Source organism: Globicephala melas, chromosome 2, assembly GCF_963455315.2.
Source record: "Globicephala melas chromosome 2, mGloMel1.2, whole genome shotgun sequence".
Taxonomy (NCBI): domain Eukaryota; kingdom Metazoa; phylum Chordata; class Mammalia; order Artiodactyla; family Delphinidae; genus Globicephala; species Globicephala melas.
In genome coordinates this window covers 58,015,361-58,033,912 of record NC_083315.2, presented here as the reverse complement: position 1 = coordinate 58,033,912, position 18,552 = coordinate 58,015,361, and the positions used below count along the sequence as shown (strand labels likewise).

The 18,552-nt window shown below is 42.4% G+C and overlaps 1 protein-coding gene across 2 annotated transcripts in view; it reads left to right on the top strand.

Annotated features, from left to right (window-relative positions):
• The window catches only part of SCAPER (S-phase cyclin A associated protein in the ER), a 493,827-nt gene that overhangs the window by 453,885 nt on the left and 21,390 nt on the right, over positions 1-18,552 (top strand). The window lies entirely within an intron of this gene.

Here is an 18,552-nt window from a genome sequence, read left to right as displayed (position 1 = left end):
ACAGATTTTATTTTAAAAATAACAATAATAAAGCACTTTACCCTTTTTTAACTTTTTATTTTATATTGGAGTATAGTTGATTAACAATGTTGTGATATTTTCAGATGTACAGCAAAGTGTTATACATATACATGTATCTATTCTTTTTCAAATTCGTTTTCCATTTAGGTTGTTATCTTTATTTTTAAAAACAGAGTCATGGCATAACTAACACATCAAATTGTAATTCCTGACTACCTCAGTTATCTAAAGCCTCATATTCAGCAACCTTAATTATGTGGATTATAGCTGAGAAAAAGGCCTATGAACAGCCCTTAACCCTCACTCTAAGCTTACTGATTTTTATTTTAGGCAACTCACTAATAAGTGTGCTTACTAGGTTTATTAGCCTGCAGTAAACTAGACCAGGGCGGAAGAAGGAAGGAGATAGCTGTAGTGCCAGAGCCAAATACAAGGTGAGAACCTACACACTGAGAGCTGCAACTGCCTATCTGATAAGGAGAAAGAGGATAGAAAACAACAAGACAAGCACAAGACCTCAGAAATTGTAGCCATCTGGGACTTCCCTGGCTGTCCAGTGGTTAAGACTCTGCGCTTCCACTGCAGGGGGCGTTGGTTTGATCGCTGGTCAGGGAACTAAGATCCTGCGTGCCGCGTGGCACGGCCAAAAAAGAAAAGAAAAAAAAAATTGTAGCTATCTGGTTTCAAAGGGACACTAAGCCCTGTATTTGATTTCCCTGGATGATTGTTGATGCCCCCCGTGCAGACCCTGAGTGAGCATGGAGGCAAAATGTATGTTCTGTGCATTCCCTTTAAGAAGGCTAAGGAATATGAAGTCCATTCTAGAAAGATTTCCATGATTAAAATGTAGAAAATGTGGACCCTTGCCAGAAGAAGCGTCATACGTAGAAAAATTCCCCTTTCGCAGACCTCGTTGCCAGAAGGGCAGATCTTTCTCACCTCCCGCCACAGGAGCACTCACGCAGTGCTCTCTCAGGTACTGATGCTTTGTCGTTTCCGTGGACTAAGCCCAGCAGGTCCACGAGTCTCTTACAAGCTACTCAAGGAAGGAAAGTTGAGCGAAATCTCCTGTGTGGTTTTCTTTTCTTCATGTGTGTCCATTTGACCTACTAAACTGCATTTTGTTTCCCTCTAAAAGTTTGTTTTTATTTTTCTGATTACAAAAGTGTTTCTTACTCATCATGAAAAAGATAGGAAGTGTAAAGAAGGAGGAGGAGTCACAGTTATCCCTGATCTCACTGTTGAGATAGTCACTGTTACCATTTTGGCAGGTTCCTTACAGTCTCTTTTCTGTGAATATTTTTGCCAGTTAATATTATTGAGATATAATTAACATGTAACACTGTCTTATTTTTAAGTGTGTACAGTGTGAAGATTTGATATATTTATATGTTGCAAAATGATTAGCACAGTAAATTTAGTTAGCCATCACCTCACATAGTTAAAATTTTTTTCCTTGTGATGAGAACTTTTAAGATCTACTCTCAGCAGCTTTCAAATATACAATACAGTATTGTTAACTTCAGTCACCATGCTGTACATTACATCACCAGAACTTATGTACCTTATAACTGGAAGTTTGTACCTTTTGACCACCTTCACTCACTTCACCCACTCCTTAGCCCTCTATGAATATTTTTACATAGCTGAGGTCATATGGTATATACACTCCTATCCTGCTTTGTACACTTAACATTATATCATAATCCTTCTTTGTGAATACAGTTCTTAATGGCTGCGTGGCTTTATCTTGTGTAGACAGCCCATGGTTTACCTCACAATTTCCTGTTAAGTCGTTTACCATTTATCATGACACTATCTACTGCACTTATAAAGAGGTAAGTAATTTGTGTGTGTGATAATATTTTGCTGTACAGTTCTACAGCAAAAAGTTCAGTTTCTTCAGCACACCCATGTTTAGGGATGGTTGAAGCTCTTTGCTTAAACCAACTCTGTTGTGATGAATTTACTGAACTCAGAACTGTGTAGGATTTCAGAGAGATTTTCTGCTGTTGCCGGACCACAGACTAATCCTCTCCTATAGATAAAACGCACACTCTAAGTATCTCTGGGCTCACCAGAGTCAATGAGAAATGGGGTCGGGGGAACTGGTATTTGGAAATGGCATGTTAGAACTGACGTGGACCTGATGGCAAAGTAAAGACTGGGCATGTTGGGACAGGAAGAAAGCAGATTAAATGGGCAGAGAGAGCAGCAAGCAATCCAAGGAGGAGACAGAGACCCTATGGCTTCTCAGTTGGGGAAGAAGCTGTGGGGTTTAGAGGTAATTGTTGAGAGGAAGAAATTAGAAAAGTAAAAAAGGCCAGACCTCCTTTCTCGACACCTTGCCTCCCAGAGAGATTGAATCCTAACTGGACATCCACTTCTGATTTGGTGGAAGGTAGAAGGTCAGAGAAGTCAGTTCAGTCCTCAGGCAATTGCTGAAATGCAACAATCTGTGAAAAGAAAGAATATGACAAAAAGTAGAGAAGAAATCAGAAATTGATAGAAATGATAGTAATTGTCAAACACTGAGACATTGCACCTTATGGAGGTGCTTTTCTAAAGCATAACCTCTGGTATTTGTAGAATTCTTTATACTGCTTGCCCCATCTGTGGCCTCTTGGACCTCATTAGCACTTCATTGAGGCTGTAAGGCAGAGGAATTACTCCCACCTCACAGACAGGTGAAGAATCTGGACTCAGAGAGGTGAAATGAGCCCCCTGAAATGACATAAAGAATTGCTTAAATACCAGGACTAGAACACAGGTCTTGCAAAGCCCAGCTCAGTGTTCTTTTCATTTCACATTGCTTAAGAAAATTAAATGTATCACCGGCCCATTCTACCAGTGATCTCTGAAGTATTTCTTGGGCAGGGGTGGAGGGTTTAGAAGATGATGCCCATTTACCTAGACAGTACACTGAGAAGCTGCCATTCTGCAACTCTGAATGCTTCTGGGACATATCTGTGTGCCTTACGTGGGGAAGACACGTAAAGATCCTGGGAAAGTGTAAATGAGTGTGTTTTATGAGCACAAAGTGGACCATAATCTAGCAAATAGAAGGCCTGGGCTCTAACCTCAGCTCTGCCACTAGCTGCAGGATCTTAGATAAATAATTTTCCCTCTTGAGGCTTGAGCATTTTTTTTTTAACATCTTTATTGGGGTATAATTGCTTTACAATGGTGTGTTAGTTTCTGCTTTATAACAGTGAATCAGTTATATATATACATATGTTCCCATATCTCTTCCCTCTTGCGTCTCCCTCCCTCCCACCCTCCCTATCCCACCCCTCCAGGTGGTCACAAAGCACCGAGCTGATCTCCCTGTGCTATGCGGCTGCTTCCCACTAGCTATCTGTCTTACGTTTGGTAGTGTATATATGTCCATGCCTCTCTCTCGCTTTGTCACAGCTTACCCTTCCCCCTCCCCATATCCTCAAGTCCGTTCTCTGGTGGGTCTGTGTCTTTATTCCTGTCTTACCCCTAGGTTCTTCATGACATTTTTTTTTCTTAAATTCCATATATATGTGTTAGCATACGGTATTTGTCTTTCTCTTTCTGACTTCACTCTGTATGGCAGACTCTAGAGCTATCCACCTCATTACAAATAGCTCAATTTCGTTTCTTTTTATGGCTGAGTAATATTCCATTGTATATATGTGCCACATCTTTATCCATTCATCCGGTGATGGGCACTTAGGTTGTTTCCATCTCCGGGCTATTGTAAATAGAGCTGCAATGAACATTTTGGTACATGACTCTTTTTTGACCATACAAAGAGGTATTGAGTTGGCCAAAAAGTTCCTTCGGTTTTAAGGTAAAACTAAGACACATTTTTCATTTTCACCAGGAACTTTATTGAACAATGTATTCACTGTTTTGTTCCACTACCTTCTGCCATTTTTCAGGCAACTTCATAATTCTATCTTCCTAAAACTTTTAATCTTTTTGAGCAAAGAACTGTTCAAGGTGCCTTATACAGTCTTCCAGGAAATTGAAATTTTTTCCCTTAAGAGAATTTTGTAAAGACCAAAATAAATGGAAATCCGAAGGTGCAATGTCTGGTGAATAAGGTGGATGAATCAGAATTTCACAGCCAAGCTGTAACAGTTTCTGCCTGGTCATCAAAGAAACATGCAGTCTTGCGTTATCCTGATAGAAGATTATGCGTTTTCTGTAGACTAATTCCGGATGCTTTTCGTCAAGTACTGCTTTCAGTTGGTCTAATTGGGAGCAGTACTTGTTGGAATTAATCGTTCAGTGTTCCAGAAGGAGCTCATAATAGAGGACTCCCTTCCGATCCCACCATATACACAACATCACCTTCTTTGGATGAAGACCAGCCTTTGGTGTGGTTGGTGGTGGTTCATTTCACTTGCCCCATGATCTCTGCCGTTCCACATTATTGTACAGTGTCAACTTTTCATCACCCATCACAATTTGTTTTAAAAATGGAATGTTTTTGTTATGTTTAAGTAGAGAATCGCATGTGGAAATATGGTCAAGAAGGGTTTTTTTTCATAACTTATGTGGAACCCAAACATCAAAGCGATGAACATAACCAAGCTGATGCAAATGATTTTCAACATTTGATTTGGATATTTTGAGTATGTTGGCTATCTCCTGTGTGGTTGATTGTTCTCAGTTAATGTCTCGATTTGATCGCTATCAACTTCGACTGGTCTACCCGACTGTGGAGCATCGTCCAGCGAGAAATCTCCAGCACGAAACTTCACAGACCACTTTTGACACGATTGATCAGTCACAGCACCTTCTCCATACACTGCACAAATATTTTTTGTGTGTTTCAGTTGCATTTTTACCTTTCTTGAAATAATAAAACATAATATGCTGAAAATGTTGCTTTTTTCCTTCCATCTTCAATATTAAAATGGCTACACAAAAATCCACCAATTTTGATAATTGTTTTAAAATGCACTCTGATATGACAGCTGTCATAATACAATCTAACAAAATTGTTTCGAATAAAGTTAAAGACAACTAAGCACTACTAGAGCCATCTTATGGCAAAAAACAAACAAACCTCTTTGGCCAACCCAATAGCTTGGTTCTGGAAATGGATAGTGGTGATGGTTGCACAATATTGTGAATGTACTTAATGCCATTGAGAATGGTAGGCTTAAAAATGGTTAAAATGGTAAATTATATGTTATCCATATTTTACCACCAAAAAAATGTTGTGGGTTTTTATTTTTGTTGTTTGTTTGTTTCTTTTATAAATTTATTCATTTATTTATTTTTGGCTGTGTTGGGTCTTCGTTGCGGTATGTGGGCTTCTCATTGCGGTGGCTTCTCTTGTTGCAGAGCATGGGCTCTAGGCGCATGGGCTTCAGTAGTTGCGGCACACGGGCCCAGTAGTTGTGGCTCACGGACTTAGTTGCTCCGTGGCATGTGGGATCTTCCCGGACCAGGGCTCGAACCCATGTCCCCTGCATTGGCAGGCGGATTCCCAACCACTGCGCCACCAGGGAAGCCCTTTTTTTTTTTTTAAATGATGATCTAGGATGACCTAGGATTGTCCTAGATCATCTCTCCTTTGAGCTCCGTGAGTCTGTGATATTTTAATGGCTGAGATTAGAACCACAGACCAGCATTCTGATTTTATGGAGACATATTGTGGTTTTTTAGATCCTCCTTGCCCTACTCCAGATTCTTTCAGTACCAGATAGCTTCATGAGCTGCTTGCCCACTCCATGGCAGCTCATCCTTAAAAGCTGAATATACGTTAGTTCTCCTATTTTAATACAGGGGGGTCCACTGGCAGACACTCACAAGCAGAGACTTACAGGTGAGATGTTAGTGTCCTTGCTGTGTGATGCCGTCTCTAGCCACAGTAGTTTCACCTGCACCAAACAGCCATGCTCACGATCCGTGGCTGGGCTCCATGCCCATCAGGCTGCATGGCAAGGGAAGGGTAGGGGAAATAGCCTCAAGCTTACTTAATGATAACTGCTCATATCCCAGTAGAACTGGGGAGTTTCCTATAACTAAAAAGTTGATTGTTTATTTTCATTCTAAATCCCCTTTCTGCTCCCTCCAAAACCCAGTAATTTGCCAAGTGAGCATTTCCTGAGGGATATGGAAGTGCAGTTTTAAGCTCTCATTCCAGTTTCAATCACAGTTTCATGGAGCCTTCATCCTGGAAGGGCCCTGAGATACCTAGTCCGGTTCCCTCATACTGTAGATGGAGAAATTGAGGCTCAGAGAAGGAAAAGGAATTGCCAAGCAAGAACTGGCAGAGCCCAACCTCCTGATTGGCAGTCCAGTTAGTGCCCTTTCCACCTCACTTCTGTTCTTGTGAAAGTGAATTTATTTAACCTCATGCCACTTACTTTAAATCAGAGAAATTTCAGAGGAGAAATTATGATGCTCAATTCATTTCATCTTTCCATATCATTAAGCAGAAGTCATGTTAATTTTCAGTGCCTGTTTGTCCACAGAGGATCCTTTATTTCCAGCTTGTGTCTTTATAAGACAGGAGATCCTGAACTCCTGCTGCAGCCTAAGGCTGTTTTATTAGGAAACTACTTTGCATAAAGGATTGGCACTTTTTATTTGCCACCATTTAGTCTATTAACTGGAAGGACTGAGCCCCATGATACTAAAGATGACTTTAGAAGAGAAACCTGGATAATAAAAGTAATGCCCCATCCTTGATAGAACCAATCATCTGTTTCCTATAGGGCTGCAGTTTCTAATTAAAATATTCTTTTTAATCAAAAGCTTCCTTGTCTTTTATGGTACTTTCATGACTCTGCGTTCCTTCCCATTTAATTATTATAATGAACATAATTAGTATGGGCTGTCAGACCTTCACTTTATTTACACTTTATATTTGATAATTAAATGTGGTCTGATAATTAAATTAACTTGAATGACAGATGATTTGACTGCCTGCATATTACTGTATTGGGAATAAGCACCTTTGCATATTCATTGTAGTCAGTGACTGACTTTTTCATTTGGAAAGACCCCATAGATTCCAGCAATCAGAGCCGGAGTCTCCTGTGATAGTTGAAAGTAAGAAGGATCCCGTTGGCCCACCCTCCCCCCATCAGCTTCTCTGTAGAGAGTCATGCAGATCATGTAATCATCTGCTCGGCACTGCACCAAAGGTTCCCTAATGTGTCTGGGGGAGATCGGAACCTGCCAGTAAGCTGGACACTGAAGCTCTTGAAACTAGATTCTGCCTGAGCTGTGTGACATGCGTTTTCCAAGTCTTTTGTAGTTTGATGGCTTAATAAGACAATCCAAATGTTAATTGACTAAATGGTCCTAAAATGTATCTGTTGTACTCACCTCAGATGTTTCCCTGAAAACAAACACAGGGCAGTTTCCCAGTTGTATACCATCTACAAGTGAGGGACACAGAGTTGTGTTTTAAGAGTGGCGGTTTTCCAGAGCTCCGTTGTAGCCTTTAGAACTTTCAGAGGTGGCCTAATTCCTGCTCACACATTCTTACTTTACTCTTTGTTTTTCTCAAAGGCAGATGGTCCTAGGTCACACGCATTTGGTAAACTCCCGCAGCCCCATCCAAGTCCAAGAATGGACTCTGCTGTGGTGGGCTCCAAGTGGAAACCCCAGCATTCAAGGCCTTTCTGTTCTCCCAGTGTTGGCAGCTTATTCTCTAGCTGTCACACAAACGTCAGCTTTGTGTATTTTCTTTCTTTGTGCGACAGATAAAGTTCCTTTCACAAAATAAAAATGTATCATGTCTAAGGCAGAGCCGAAGAACTTCAACAGTATAACCATTTTGGAGTTACTCTCAGTATTACAGCACCAAAGAAAAATATGGGGTTTTTCCCAAAAGTAGAATAATAAATTTCCTAATTAAAAATAACTTCTGGGGCTTCCCTGGTGGCGCAGTGGTTGAGAGTCCGCCTGCCGATGCAGGGGACATGGGTTCGTGCCCCAGTCTGGGAGGATCCCACGTGCCGCGGAGCGGCTGGGCCCGTGAGCCATGGCCGCTGAGCCTGCGCATCCGGAGCCTGTGCTCTGCAACGGGAGAGGCCACAACATTGAGAGGCCCGCGTACCGCAAAAATAATAGTAACTTCTGCCTAAAGATTTTTTTTTTAATTATTGATTTATTTCTTTTTGGCTGCATTGGGTCCTCGTTGCTGCATGCGGGCTTTCTCTAGTTGCGGCGAGGAGGGGCTACTCTTCGTTGCGGTGCATGGGCTTCTCATTGCGGTGGCTTCTCTTGTTACAGAGCATAGGCTCTAAGCACACGGGCTTCAGCAGTTGTGGCACGTGGGCTCAGTAGTTGTGGCTCGTGGGCTCTAGAGCACAGGCTTGGTAGTTGTGGCTCATAGGCTTAGCTGCTCCGCAGCATGTGGGATCTTCCCGGACCAGGGACTGAACCCGTGTCCCCTGCATTGGCAGGTGGATTCTTAACCACTGCGCCACCAGAGAAGTCCCCTGCCTAAAGATTTATTCTAAGACTTCTAGTGAGTGACCTGGCTGATATTAGAATGGAGAAATTTGCCAGTTAGCAATTTTGGCTGCTTGTATTAAAAGTCACCAATGTCACAGAATCCAAATAAAAGATACCTTTTACTTCCCTCATCTCTTTGGTGTCCTCATCTCTCTTTTCCAACACAAGGGTAGTTTGTAGTACCATGAGCTCGTACCAAGTACCTTTTAACTCCAAAAACCACCTGAGAAGTTATAAGGAACTCCCTCCTTGACCCGGTGGCTGCATTGCCAGGGAATCAGCTGGAGTAAATGGCAGCCTCCGCAAGGGAGCCTCCACTGAGCTCTCAGATGGAAGCCTTCACCACCCAAGACTAATGCTGGCCAGGTATACTTGTAGCACTTAACTGAGAAAGGAACATTCTTCTCCCCCTTTGTACAGGATTGTGTCCTAATTCGTGGCTCACTATAATCCCATGGATCCCCCTGCTTGTGGTTGATACAGCGATAGTTAAGGTGGCACCTGAATGGATTCACTTCTTGAGTCAGTCAGCAATTGAGGTTTTGAACTTGATCTCTGATAGTACTAAAAGTCAGATGTCACACCTCCGTGACATAGAGCATAGGCTCTGAAGTCAGCTGGCTTTGAAATCTGTGTTCTGTTCTTTCCTAGCACTGTGACCTTGGTTTGGTCAAGTTACTGAGCTGTGAGCTTCGGTTTCCTCATCTGTGAAATGGAGGACATAATACCACTACTTCTCACATTGTTGTGTGAATTAAGTGAGACAATAAAGGCCCTGACTCATAGTGAATGTTCAAGAAAGGCAGCTGTTGCTATCCCTGATGGCCCTGTTACCATCATCTTTATGGCACTAAATAATACACCTGATTCAGCAGTAGGCTGAATTCATAATTCTGGCATAGTGATCGGAAAAAAACACAATTGTACAGGTAAACTATCCTTCCTTCACCAGTCTTCTCAGTTTCTCATTTTGGGGGAACTCAGATTCAGAACACTCCAGTAAAATAACTGTCAGGAAATCTAACATTGAAACTTTGAAATTGAAAGCTAACCATAGTTTCATCTCCACTCTCCTATAAAAAGTTGGGAACCCACTAAGCGCCTTCAGCAGTGGAAGTGAGACCAAGAGCATGGGTAGGGTCACTGTGAGGGCTTAGTTTAGCCGCAAGATGCCATGAAGTTAATCATCTCCTTCTGAGCTCCATCCCAAGACTGAGCAGAGCAGCAGGAGATGCACAAGGGGAAGCCAAGCAATAAGCTGTCAGCACCCTATTCTCCAGGTGCCCAAACCCTGATCCTGTGAACAAGGTCCAGAGCTGAACCCTACTGCCAGGTCATGTCAGTCATCCTTTGCTCACTTGGAAATCTTCTAATGGGGTGGAAAATGAGGCCAGAAGGGATATTTTGTCAAAGTTTAACTCATGACCAGTGGTGAATCTAATTGTTTCTGGTCCTGCCTTGGTGTTTGGTCATAGAGGGACCTTTTTAATAAATCACTGAGATAGACTATAAAGACTTAATCTGTAATCACAGAGAAAACACCTGTCCTGAGATAGGAAATCTTATATGAGATCCTCATCAGTCACAAAAAGCCGAGCACCAAGGAACAAATACTAGTGCAGCAGTCAGGATGGCTGGGTCCTCTCACAGCTGTACAGCTGTGTGACACTGGGCAAGTCACTGCCCTTCTCTGGGCTTTACCCAGAGTTAGGCTGGGTACTCCCAAGGGCCCTTCCAGCTCTGATGGAGGACAAATATATAATTCTAAGGTGAAGTGGGAAGTCATGTCCAGACCAACATAAGTACTTGAATTTAATAATCTTCATTTCTAATTGCAGTAATGGCAAGTACTCCGCTATAGCCATGCTGGTCTCCTTGCTCTTCTACAAACACACCTCTCATGTCAAACCTTTGTTCTTGCTGTTTTCTACCTGGGAATCTTTTCCCTCAGAAATCAGCATGGTTTGGGAGGTGGGGGTGTTTCAAAGGTTTTTTTCTCAGATGTCATGTTATCATGACCACAGTATCTAAAATAGTGTATCAGACCCATGGTTACTGTTTCCCCTTTACCTTGCTCTATTTTTATTCATATACTTATTACCCGCCCTTGACATTTATTTATTTTGCCTGTCTCCCCGCTCCCACCCCATCCTACTAGAATGTTAGTATCTTGAGAACAGCGCCTTTGTCTGCAGTGCCTACAGCAGTGCCTGGCACAGAGTAATTACTTAATATTTGTTGAATGAATTATTGGATGTTGAGATAATACATCTCTTCTTAGGCATAATACTGCAGGAAAGGATAAAATGGCCCCAGATTTTGAAGGATACAGCACTTCTGTTTTAGTGACCAAACCTCCTGAACTGACTTTCAGCTAAAAATTTAAGAGCCATTTCTTTGGCACTATAAGTTGTTTATCTTTGAATTTATTCTAAAAGAAACTTCTTAGTTTTGCTTTTGCTGGAGCCAGTAGTTCTGAGATCCAAATGAAACCACTGTGCTTAAGGTTTGGCAAATCCTGCATTTGAGAAAACAGCGGTGTGTGAGAGAAAGCTTTGGAGGCAGACTTAGGTTCACGTCCTAGACCCTCCTCTCACTTGAGTGATGAACTTGGGCAGGTTACCCTGAGTGTCGCTTTCCCCAGCTGTAACATAGAGCCAAGAAGTTCTAACTCACAGGATTGTTGTGAAGGTTAAATGTCATCCTTATTACGTAGGCCCCAAGTTTGACTCTCAGCTGTGAGAGTGGATGTCTTTGGGGTATTTGCTTATCAAGTTGGTGGCATTGTCACAGCAAATCTACACTGACTTGTTATGATTTGGTTAAAAAAAAAAAGGCTTTTTGGCAGGTATGCCTCACTCTGAAAGCACACACTGGGAAAATCTACACTTAAAGACCCCCAAATCACCATATCATTCATTTAATAGCAAGTTTCCTGGGGGGATTTTAAAATATTTTTCCTAAATCTCTTCATGTGTATGTAATTCCTTTGGGATTATGCACCTTTGGTCTGCCGTCAGATAATGCACACCTCGTCAGAGACCCTAGTGTGCAGGAGTTCTGTCATGGTAGCCATGGGCTGGTCTCTGCTTTAAGGAGTTGGTAGTATGTTTCTATAGCATGATGAGAGGAACATGGGCTCTGCAGCCAGGTGACCTATGGTCACAACTATACCACTTACTAGCTCTGTGATCCTGGTCAAACCCCTTACATTCCTGGTGCCAGTTTCCTCACCTATAAAGTGGGGATAACATCGATAACACCTCATAGGGTTGTTGTGTAGATTAAATTTGATCATGCGCATAGTGTTAGCACATTCCCTGGCTGGGAGCAAGTGCTGACTATGATGTTATTGAAACTATCGTTGTCAGCCTCCACATTCCCTGCTCTTAATAGGAAAATCCCTGGAGCATCCACTCAGTCAGCTCTGACACTTGATATCACCTTAGCTAGGCCATCTCTGCCGTCAAAGCGTGTATCCCCATCTGTTGAGAAACTGAAGAGAACTCTGTGTGTCTCCATGGACCCAAAAGATGTAGAAGCACCAGGAGGTCCCCCTGTAGGGGTCTCTGGGCTGCCACTCACCATGCCGCTCCAGCACAGCTGCAAAGAGAGGTTGGGAGGGTCAGTCTGCTCTGGCCAGCTGCCAGCTCCCCTTCCCAAGGGGCATGTGTAGTTCATCTGGATGTACCTGACAGGTGATAAACATATGCTTGTGTGGAATGCAATGAAGGAGAATCTCTACTCACCATTTTGGGCTGCAGAAATAGGAGGAAGGGAGACCTCACATCCGAATAATTCTCTTCTATATGGGCAACTGCTAAACTGAAAACACACCACAGAGGTAACTCAGAGGTACACTGAGATTGTGTTAGGAAAAGAAACTGGAAAATGCCTCACATGAATCAACGTGAACATTTAATGGGCCTTAATTGGAACCTTATCCTACTGTACTTAGAGCAGAGAGATGAAAGTAAAAGAAATCTGAGAGACCATTTATTTCACTTGAGAAAGCAGTAAACTGAAACTACAAAAAGATTTGACTACTATTATATTTTTATGATTAAATAAAATTGTCATAGACTGGTGCTAGTGAGTCCATAAATGCTCCATGGAATGCATCCATGCTCTCTGGCTGCTGTTAAGATGTGACCAGAAAATCTATCAGGCTGTGCTCTGCATTTATTAACCCTGCTGTTGTTCTTACACCACCCAAAGGCTCCATGGTGAAGAAGGTTTGACCCAAGTTCTCCTCACAGGAACGGTCCAGAGCCCACTTGGAATATTTGTATTTTAGGGCATTATAAAATACTTTCCATCTACCTACCCACCTCCCAACCCCCCCACACACATGTCCTGTTAGTCTGTAATGGACATAATCTTGCCAGTATTCGTGTGTTTGTGTGTGTGTGATTATAAGTTCTCTTTTCTTAAAGAAGCTGGATTAGAAAATCAGAATAGTTGAGAATGTGGAGATAGCATGTTTTGTGTGAAGACTTTTCATTCATTCATAAGAAAAATATATTCTAAACTATTTTTTTTACCATATTTAAATGTAATATCTGTGCAGGTATAGTCAGCAAAAGGTGCTTATGTGTGTGAATGCTCATAGCACAGGATTATATTATTTCTGCAAGTTCACAGACCTTCAGAGATCATCTAGTCCAACTCCCTTCATTGCCAGACAAGAGAAGGACTTGCTCAAGTCCCTGGAGCCAGGCCTCCTGGCACATTATCTAGGACTTTTTGTGACCAGCCTTCTCTCTTCTCCCCTCCCCCCACCTTGTGGTAGATGGGACACAGATAATGCAAATAAACAAAAAATCCAAAATAAAGTAGTCCCTCAAATGTATGACGGTACAGTGAGTCTGTATCATTTCCAAGGTTTGTGCTCTTTAGACAAGGTTCTTTCTCAAACATAAATTAAAACAGAAAAGGCACGTATGGGTATAGTCCCTGACAATTATAGAATCTGTGACTTTTAGGGTTAGCCAAGTTTTTAAGAGAATCTAGCCCACACTTCTTGTGCTACAAGATGTGTTTGAAGGGAATTTGGAACATGCTTCATTTAAAAGGTAACTCTTCTCACAAAATAGACAACATGAAAGAAGTAAAAAGAAGCTCTAACATGGAACAGAAGGCAGGAGGTGACTTATTCTTGGGGAAATGCCCCGTATCCTGAGCTTTCTGTCCATATGAGCGTTCATCACTCATTCCTTCTCTCATTTATCAGCTTTTGCTAAATGCCCACCCCCCATCTCAAACCAAGTGCTGGGAGATAAAGAAATGAATACAACCCAGATCTTGTCCTTGCGGAACCCACAGCCTAGGAGCAGTGCTGTCAGTGCTGAGACTCATTCTTTCCTTCCACAAACATTTAACGAGTGCCTGCAATGGTCCAGGCACTGTTCTAGACACCCAGGAGACAGAGAAAAACAAAACAGATTAAGTCCCTGCTCTCAAGTTGCTGACATTCTAAGAGGAAAGGGAGAGACAGACAGTAAACAAACCTGGATCGGTGCTAGAGCTTCCTCTTAGAAGTATTTCACAGTGGAGCTGGTGCTTGAGCTGATATCTGACAGTGGAATAAATACTTACCAGGTAGCAAGGTAGGAAAGACATTCTAGGCACAGGAAAGACCATGAGCAAAGATACTGAGATGTAAAATAGCCTGGGAAGGTTTAGGGAACTGCAAACTGTTCATTCTGGCTGGAGCTTAGGAGGTAGTGGAAGGAATAAGAGCTAAGAGTGAAGAAGCAGGCCAGGCCCAGGTCATGAAGAGACCTACGTGTGGGGCTGAGAATTGGGGATTTATCCTCTAGGAGATGATGAGGAGAGCAGCAGGATGATATGTTCAGCCTGCGTCTGAAAGTCACTCCAGTATGTGGAGGTCATCAGGACTTCCACACTGGAGCCCCAGGACTGGGACCTGATGCCCCTGGTTCTGAAGCATCATTCTCGCCTGCAGGAGCAGAGTGGCGTTTGAGGGGGAGGCCTGCCCAGAAGCCTCCTTTGCACCCCTCTGCTGGTGGTACTCAGCACACAGCCTGTCACCCATAGGAAGCAGGGAACACAGCTCAGGGGCCTTCTCACCCAGTTTCCCTGGAGGGACACTGCAGGACAGCCACTCACCCTTTACTACATGAAGAAAGCCCTCGTTTCTGTAGGATCACCTGGTTTCCAAAGCCTCTGAGAGGCCAAGCCCCCAACTACTGGCTTTAGCCTCTCCTCGTGCCCCTGTCTGCTTTCCTCCCTCCTTCCCTTCTTCCCCCTCTTTCCTTCCTCCTTGACCCTCTGCTGGCGCTAGACAGCAGTGAATCCCTGGGACCACCAGCAAGAAGGCTAGTGCTTAAAGGGCCTGCCTCCCACACAGTCTGCTAAGATCTCTGCATTTAATCTAAGCCTAGAAGTCTATCTTATGGGAGAAACAAGCTTGTGAGGAGAGGAATTTGTTTGCAGTGCTAGCCAAGGGAATCTTTGTGTTTCTCTGCTCTGAATTTGATTTGATTATGTATGTGGACAGACTCTTAAAACTTTTCTCATGTGGCATTTAAATAAAGCCACTTCAACACCCTCCCTACTCTATCCCCAAGGCATGAGATTAGAGAAACAAGGTGTGTGTGTATGTTTGGGGCATGCCATTTCTTTATATGATTCATAGAGGTCACTGGCCTCAAGGTCCCTCCTGTCATATTGTTCCTCTCCTGGGCCTGGGCTTCAGGTGTGATGAGACTTGTCAAAAGCAATGTGGATAGAGAGGCTTGTGCACTGGCCTGGCCACTGCGGCTGCTACCTCTTCACTTCAGCATTGTAGCAGGACCAGTTTTGCGGGAAGGAATGCAACAACTACTTTGTTTCTGCTCTGCTAGAAAAATATTCTTTGTTCCATGATTTACAGACTCTTTTGGCTGTCTCTTATAATGAATTTAGATGTCTAGACACCTATTTTTGCCCCTTTGTTGAGGACACCTTGTCTCTGACAAGAAATGGAAAAAAGCAAAACAGGAATTCCTGAGCATAAAGAATTTGCCTTGGTGAGATTTAACTATTTGTGTACATTTCTGTCTGACCCGTATTCCACTCACCCTACCACCCTGGCCGACGGAGGTGGTTTGGCCTTAGGCTTGACCGATCAGCTCACAAGTCTTGCTGAAAGACGCTACCCCTGCCCCACCTAGCCCCACTCTCCCGCACCTTTGTGCCAAGAGGCTATTGGATTGAACAAGGTGCTGGCTGAGGTACTCAGTCGGCTGTTCTTGTAGGTCCAAAGACAGTGTCTCTGAGGACCTTGAAGGCTCTGGGAAGAGTAGGCCCAGGGCTCTGGTGCGGAAGGAATAGGCCCCTAGAGTAAGGTTTGGAAACCAAAGCTCAGTCCTCTTTCATTCATTCCCCAGATGGTTATTGAGCACCTATAATTTGTCAGGCACTGTGCTAGGCACTATGCCAGATGCTGGGGACACAGCAGTGAATAAAAGGCACATAACCCCTGTTCCCATGGAGCTTATAGTCTTAAAGAGTGTTGAAAACTGGAGATTCACATCTGCCTGTCTTTGCCTAAGCAACTGCTTGTGCATCTGGAGCCAGGCAGGCCATATGTGTGTTTCTGTCTTCTGGTCCATGGCAGACATAGGATTGGAGTCCCAGTGACATAAGTATTTAGAAGCTTGCCAGGGGGCATTCTGAGAAAAAAAAAAAAAAAAACTAATAAAAATAAAACAAAATGCAAAACTTTCTCCTAAATAAGAGGGAAATTCAAGATCATTCTTAGATCTTAGCAAAATCAGCAGGATTCACAGAGTATAAGTAGGTAAGACAGAACATGACCATTTTCTGTTTTATTTCCTTGAATTAGGTGAGTTCTAGAGAGAGAGAGATTTTACTATAGTACACCATGGCTGTGTCTAGGATGCTTGGAGGGATGGATGGATGGATGGATGGATGGATAGATGGATCTGGAGAAGGGCAAGAAACTGTCACAGAACCTTTTTCTAGTTTATTTCTATTATTTAGTGTCACGGTTTTGGTATGGTCAGGGAATGAGCTGTTCCCATATAAGTGAATTTTGCAGAAGACCAAACCTACGTTTAAAACATGATGTTTATTTAACGTTAACTCCATTCTCTAGTAGGTCTGTGTCAATGGACTTGAGGATACGTGGAGGGGGAAGGATAAGCTGGGATAAAGTGAGAGAATGGCATGGACATATATACACCACCAAACTAGTAAAATAGATAGCTAGCGGGAAGCAGCCGCATAGCACAGGGAGATCAGCTTGCTGCTTTGTGACCACCTAGAGGGGTGGGATAGGGAGGGTGGGAGGGAGGGAGACGCAAGAGGGAAGAGATATGGGAACATATGTATATGTATAACTGATTCACTTTGTTATAAAGCAGAAACTAACACACCATTGTAAAGCAATTATACTCCAATAAAGATGTTAAAAAAAGAACTAACTACTTGTGTTCATTTTTTAAATATTACAGTCTCCTGTCTTCTAAAACTTAAATTATACTTAATATATATTTTTTGATGCCTTAAGAAATGAATACCTACTATAATATGAGGTACAGGAGAATTATCATGTATGTGAAGCAAATTTTTATTTTTACTTCTTTTTTTAACATCTTTATTGGAGTATAATTGCTTTACAATGGTGTGTTAGTTTCTGCTTTACAACAAAATGAATCAGTTATATATATATACATATGTTCCCATATCTCTTCCCTCTTGCGTCTCCCTCCCACCCTCCCTATCCCAGCCCTCTAGGTGGACACAGAGCACCGAGCTGATCTCCCTGTGCTATGCGGCTGCTTCCCACTAGCTATCTATTTTACGTTTGGTAGTGTATATATGTCCATGCCACTCTCTCACTTTGTCCCAGCTTACCCTTCCCCCTCACCATATCCTCAAGTCCATTCTCTACTACCTCTGTCTTTATTCCTGTCTTACCCCTAGGTTATTCATGACTTTTTTTTTTCTTAAATTCCATATATATGTGTTAGCATACGGTATTTGTCTCTCTCTTTCTGACTTACTTCACTCTGTATGGCAGACTCTAGGTCTATCCACCTCATTACAAATAGCTCAATTTCATTTCTTTCTATGGTTGAGTAATATTCCATTGTATATATGTGCCACATCTTCTTTATCCATTCATCTGATGATGGACACTTCGGTTGTTTCCATCACCGGGCTATTGTAAATACAGCTGCAATGAAAATTTTGATACATGACTCTTTTTGAATTATAGTTTTCTCAGGGTATATGCCCAGTAGTGGGATTACTGGGTCATATGGTAGTTCTATTTGTAGTTTTTTAAGGAACCTCCATAATGTTCTCCACAGTGGCTATATCAATTTACATTCCCACCAACAGTGCAAGAGGGTTCCCTTTTCTCCACACCCTCTCCAGCATTTATTGTTTCTAGATTTTTTGATGATGGCCATCCTGACTGGTGTGAGATGATATCTCATTGTAGTTTTGATTTGCATTTCGCTAATGATTAGTGATGTTCAGCATTCTTTCATGTGTTTGTTGGCAGTCTGTATATCTTCTTTGGAGAAATGTCTATTTCGGTCTTCTGCCCATTTTTGGATTGGGTTGTTTGTTTTTTTGTTATTAAGCTGCATGAGCTGCTTATACATTTTGGAGATTAATCCTTTGTCAGTTGCTTCATTTGCAAATATTTTCTCCCATTCTGAGGGTTGTCTTTTGGTCTTGTTTATGGTTTCCTTTGCTGTGCAAAAGCTTTGAAGTTTCATTAGGTCCCATTTGTTTATTTTTGTTTTTATTTCCATTTCTCTAGGAGGTGGGTCAAAAAGGATCTTCCTGTGATTTATGTCATAGAGTGTTCTGCCTATGTTTTCCTCTAAGAGTTTTATAGTTTCTCGCCTTACGTTTAGGTCTTTAATCCATTTTGAGCTTATTTTTGTGTATGGTGTTAGGGAGTGATCTAATCTCATACTTTTACATGTACCTGTCCAGTTTTCCCAGCACCACTTATTGAAGAGGCTGTCCTTTCTCCACTGTACATTCCTGCCTCCTTTATCAAAGATAAGGTGACCACATGTG